The sequence below is a fragment of the Clytia hemisphaerica genome, unplaced genomic scaffold (genome assembly GCF_902728285.1).
Source record: "Clytia hemisphaerica strain Z4C2 unplaced genomic scaffold, Clytia hemisphaerica genome assembly, whole genome shotgun sequence".
Classification (NCBI taxonomy): Eukaryota; Metazoa; Cnidaria; class Hydrozoa; order Leptothecata; family Clytiidae; genus Clytia; species Clytia hemisphaerica.
The window spans coordinates 1169686-1175729 of record NW_027103564.1 but is presented as its reverse complement, the minus strand read 5'-3'; positions in this window follow the sequence as shown (position 1 = coordinate 1175729).

Below are 6044 nucleotides of genomic sequence, written 5' to 3'. Positions count from 1 at the left end.
TGCAAGACTTCTTGATCTGATACTTTGCTTCGAGAGAAAAGTAGAATATGGTAAGTCCTGGTCATTATATGCTAGTTTTTTTTGATGATGGAAAGGAGATACGATAGCATTTTGAAAGAGGTCTATAGCGCAGGGCAGGGGGATTCTCAAAAGCAGCCAACGAGCCCATCAGCCCATTTCCCCGAAATATCTGTTTCCCTTTTCCAGGAGAGAGCGTTTTTTGAAAAATGGGGAAACAGATCCGATTTTCTAGGAAAGACCTTTTCATTAAAGCTATCTGTTTCCCCGCTCCGACCTCATCAGGGAGAAACGGATCAATATTTCTAGGAGATGACATAATAAATTGGGAAACAGATATCTGTTTCCAAAATAGATGATATTGCATTGGAAACACATTGAACTTTCTGAGGGAAAACAGATATCAATCACAAAAAGCAAGGGAAACAGATGAAAATTTCCAGGAGAGGGAAACAGATATCCGATTCCTTATAAGCTTGGGAGAACATATCAAAATTTTAATTCTGAAAATTGTGAAAACAGATCAAATTTTCTAGGGAAGATACTTTGACGTCAAAAATTTCGGTTTTGAGTAGAAACAGATTTTCATTTCTAGGAATAAGATTTTTGAAACTTTTGGCCAACAGATCAAATTTTCCAGGAAGGCATGCCTGGCTGGGAAACAGATGTTTAAAAAAAGGACCTCGCTGGATGCTTTCGGATTCTATTGGTCTTTTGTATAATTAATGTTGCCCTTTTTCAAAGCATACAATACAAAAGCATTACCGTGTCGTGAGATTGGGTGACTTGCATCAGGGGAGGCAAACATGCATAGCCCTCAAATGAATGACCTGTCTGGTCATTAAAATGCAAAGTTAAATCAAAACAAAAATGGTAGAGTAGATCTGCGAAGGTGCTGTGGTATAGTGGTCATTGACCTTGGTTACTGCACAGGCGACTGAGGTTCGATTCCCACTCGCAGCGGTTCACTTGGCAAGTGAATGAACCTTCGCCCGGGTCAACCCATGCCATGTGAGGGGAATTGGGTAGTCAGTCCAAGGTGCTGACGGGGCGCTCATTGAAAGCGTCTATAGTTGCGAAAATAGGCCTCAAAGCCTCCTGCAACTCAACCAAATAGAAATACAAATAGAAATAGGGGGGAGCTGTGTAGTTCATTTGTTTTGAAATTACTGCTTTGATTGGTCAGTCATTTAATGGCTATGCAAGTTTCCCTCCACGGATGCAAATTACCTGACAGTAGCGAAACATCTTTTTTTTTGATTGGATTCAATTACTAGACCAGCGTCCAAGATTCAAAAAAGGCCTTAAAAATGGTTTTCGTAGGGCACCCCCACAAGTGTTTCAACCGGTAAGCCATATTTTAGTTTGTACAGAAATTTTGCCCGCTCAAAACATTGCGGCCACGGCATTTCCCTGGATAAAAATTCTGGTCACGTGACCATCCGTGATTTTAGACCAATGAAAACGCTTCATTTCCCCGGATTAAAGTTGTGTCTACACTAACACCCGGGAAATTGCTAGAAAAAGAGAGAAAAAACCGGGGGTCAAATTAAATTTTTCTCCCTTGCGGCAAACATAAAAGACTTTAAGAGGCCATTTATTTAAGAAAGGGGTGTTACAGGTATATGTACCGCAAAACCCACACTAAATTTCTGATCTAAATAATTATATTTTGGGCTGCCTTTATCAAGAAACTTGTTTGATGGTGCGAGGAGTCCCATGAAAAGAGTTCTTCCTGATATTTTTCAATGTTATATGTTAGATTGTTTTTATGTCATTGCTTTTTAAAATTTTCACTTTTTTTGAATACGTACCTCAAAACCCACATTTATACTATTGACGATATCTTTAAATCCACTGGGTCAATCAAGGTAAAATTTTGCACCTTTACATCTAGGTAAGTTTGTTTTAGAACTATTCATATTTTGATAAGTTAGTCTCAATAGAATTACCTATTACACCACAGAACCCACAATAGATGTGCCTCTCGTTATATTTCTACCTGAAACTTTTTGACAATTGATTTTGTATTTCATATAGGTGTTTTGTATGTAAAAATTAAGGCTTACATGTTTTTCTAATCGTGTTGAAATGATTTTGGAAACTGCATTGTCTACAATATGTTCAGAAAGTGGGGTTTCAGATGGCAAAACATTCAAAGATGCTTGTGAAGAGTTCGATTCTTACCTAGCAGAGAGGGGGATACAAAGGCCTGGTGGTTCTACTCTCTGATGATCACAGCTCCAGATTTGACTATGATCTTTCGAAAAAGATTTGGTTATTAATATCACCTCCAGATAGGACTGGTGTAACCCAGCTACTTGATCAAGTCAACAAAAATCTTCACCATGAATATCAAAAAGCTAAAGAATCCCTTTTTAATCCCATGCAAAACATAAATCGTGAGGTTTTTATGACTATCTTGGGAGAGATATGGCCTAAATGGGCAGATAAAGATACATTAGCTTCATGTGCCAAGCAGGTTGACTGTATATCATAAATAAATTATGTAAGAAGTGATATTTTAAGTAACAAGTTCATTAACAATTTTATTTTGAAGTTTGTTTTTAAAAACAAAACCCCCGTGCTACATGATAAAATCATTTTCTTAACTTATGGACCCATTTGGAAGTATTTGTAATACAGATCATTTGGCAGTGTAGTTGCAGCCTATACAAGAATTGGAATCTAAAGTCTGAAGTCGTAACTCCTTGCCAGTGACCCCGCAGAGAAATTTTTAGTTGGCAGACACTGACTTTAGGTTGGTTTGGAAATCGTTTTATTTTGAAATGTAATCTTCACTTTAGATGAATACTTTTATTTATTTGGATTCATGAAAGGTTCAAGGTTTGTTTACTTTTTATTTCAAATTATTTCATTGGTTTATTGAGCTGCAATAGCTGATTGAAAAACAAAGATTTTTGATAGTTATCAGCGTGGCGGCCATTTTGAATTTCAATTTTTTTCTCTTCTGTACTGGGCAAATTTTTTATGTTATGCTCCTAATAGGGTGTAGAATTGACAAAAAAAATTTGCCCGAGTCTCCTGCAGTTTTAGAGTGAATCGATTTTTAGTTAATCGATAGAACTTATCAAGGGTCCCCCCTTTACTAACAGTTTTTTCAAAGTCTGAAAATCAAATATCTGAGAATACCAACAGATTCAGCGTGAAAAGTAGATAAAGAAAATGGGGTTATTTGTTAATTTCTGATCTAAGGGGTGCCCTACGAAGTGACACAATCCACTGCCTCGGCGGCTGGTCTATACTGTTCAATTGGTGTTCGATTAACGTTCGATTAGTTTCGATTAGCTTCGATTGCATATACTTTTCGATTGATTCAATTAGTTCAATTAATGTTCGATCAATTCGATTTATGTTCGAATTAGCGTATCGCATTTCGCAATTTGCGATGCGTTTTTGGATACTTACAAGCTAAAAATTGAAAATTGATCCATTTTAGGATGCAAAATCATGCTTATCAAAAAATTGCAATGCACTTTCTATCCCTTATTTTGATGCCTGGGTTAGGGCCTAAGATGGCAGTGATTTGAGGAAACAAGGTAGTTAGTTCGCTAACTTTTAGGTCCTCTTCCCAGCCGGCAAAAAAACGTTTAAAAAACGTTTAAAATTAGGAAACGTTTTTTTTTCAGGTTGTATTTGTCGCACTTTACAACGTTTTTTCACAACGTCAAAAAAACGTTTTTCAAACGTTTATAAATTACGTTTTTGCAAGACGTTTTAAAAACATTGTTTCTACGTTTTCTTTTAGACACTTGAAAGACATCTTTTTGGAACAAATTATGGACGTCTTTAGGATGTTTCCGAGACGTCTTAATTTTATGAATTTTGGTATGGCACATCTCTGAGACGACTTGAAAACGTCTTTAAAAGTTATTTTAGATTAGTTTTAACACGTCTCTAAGACGTTCTTTGCCAAAATAATTCCTATTCATTGCACTATTATGAGAAAGACCATACACACATTTGAATCTTCTTTGAATGCTCTTTTCTATATAATTTTCTGGGTATGAAAATCTACAATCAGTATAAATTAAACGTAATGAAAATTTGATGTTCTTTCTCTTCTTTGAAGTTGATCGAACGTTAATCGAAGTTGATCGAACGTTAATCGAAGTTGATCGAATGTTAATCGAAGTTGATCGAACGTTAATAGAAGTTGATCAAACGTTAATCGAAGCTCGTTGAACTCAATCGAAACCAATCGAATTGGTATTCAGCTTTAGTGTACAATAATTTCCCTTTAAAGCTCAAATTCAGACCTTCAGTCTCAGATATTAAAAAACAAAATCATTGATTTGTAATTTCATTTTTTTTTGTTGAAGTTTTCATTTAAATCAGCCTGAATCAGCAAAATATTTGATGTCAAAAGTTTATTTTTCAAAAAGTTGAATATAAAAGCAGTTGAGAGAAAAGATCTCTTTAATGCTGTCTTTCTAATTTTATGCAATTGCTGCCACAATCTTGAATTAAATTGATTATCTCTTTAAAAAAAGAAATAATAAAAAAATGTTCATTATGCATTCATACATTTAGGAATCAGCAAAGTTCAAAGAAAGAAATATACCCCACCATTATTAGTGTAGCTGGAATCTTCTAGATACTTGGTTAGAAAAAGCTATATCTGTTTACTTTTTTCTTGCCCAATTCAACAAGCCATCAACCAACAAAATTAACACTGACATCAAAAAATTCAAACAACATTTCCAAAGTTAGACACTTCTAAATTATCTGCGTGCCATTATAAAGATGTTCCGAAATAAACCAATCAGGTTTACAATCAGAATTCCTCTGGGAGTTAGCAAGTCGGGAAATGTAAAGTTTTGTAATAGGAAAATACTTTTTTTCCGGGGGTTAAACTTTCAAAAGAAAACTGAAATGGTTTGTTTTTTTCTTCATTTATATATTTAATTTTCCATTATCAAAATGCTAAAAATGCTATAATTTGTAGACCATATTTGAAATTTTTTAAATCAAACATAGGGGTGTTGTGATGTTGTAGACAATAGAATGAGACCAAAAGTGCGAGTGCCTCTTTTATGCCGAGTTGGATTCGTTAAGATGTGTGAGTGATTGCCCTACATAAGCTGATCCTACATAAGCTGATAATATTTTGGTGTGGGCATGGTGAGCGCTTTTACGACAGGGAACTACCACTGCCGACCTCTTGTTGTTGTTTGTTGTTTGATGGTGTTTTAGCAACTGGTGCTTTCTTGTCAAATGATCGGCTTTTATACGATTCGTTTTATGACGCCAAATTAGAAAATTTTTATATATTTTGCAAAATAAACACTTACAAAAAGATATTACTTACTATTTTTACACCCGTCTTGTAAACAGCGTCTTCTGTGGGCGTGATATCAGGTGGATACAAAACGCCCTCATCGTAAGATTCTCGGGTTGTTTTTTGTGTGTTCCTTTTGTCAAGTCTGTCTGTTCTATTGTTCATGCTAAATCCTTACAAGATGACGTCAGTATTTGGGGGCATACCTGAAAATAAAAACAAAAATATTATTGATTTCTCTCGCGGATTTCAGGGGAAAAAGAAAGTGATCAATATTCTTCGAAGGAAGAACTTGCCAAAAAAAACCCTAGATGTCTTTCAAGGTTGAGAATGGATCCTGCGAAGATGAAAAAATTTTGAGTAGGCATTTTTTTGGCAAACCCAAAAACTCTAATTTTTTTCTTCTCTCAAGCTAAAAAGGTTACAGGTTTTGGGCAATCAAGGCAAAAATCAGCAAAAAGCTGGTGTTTTCCGTAAATCTGAGAATCGCGATAAGATCCTCACTGATTATTGGTAGTGTGCTGTCTTCTGGTAGCTTTTGTTAGCTTTCGGTCTCATTTTTAATGTATTCAAGCGGTCAAAAATCTTCATATTATTGTATTCCATTTTACTGATCAAACGGGATCTAACTTTCTTCCTTTTTTTTTATTTTTTCCTATAAAGAGAAAAAGAGAAAGAGAAAACAAAAAGAAAAACATCATCATCAGCACAATAAAAAAGTGTA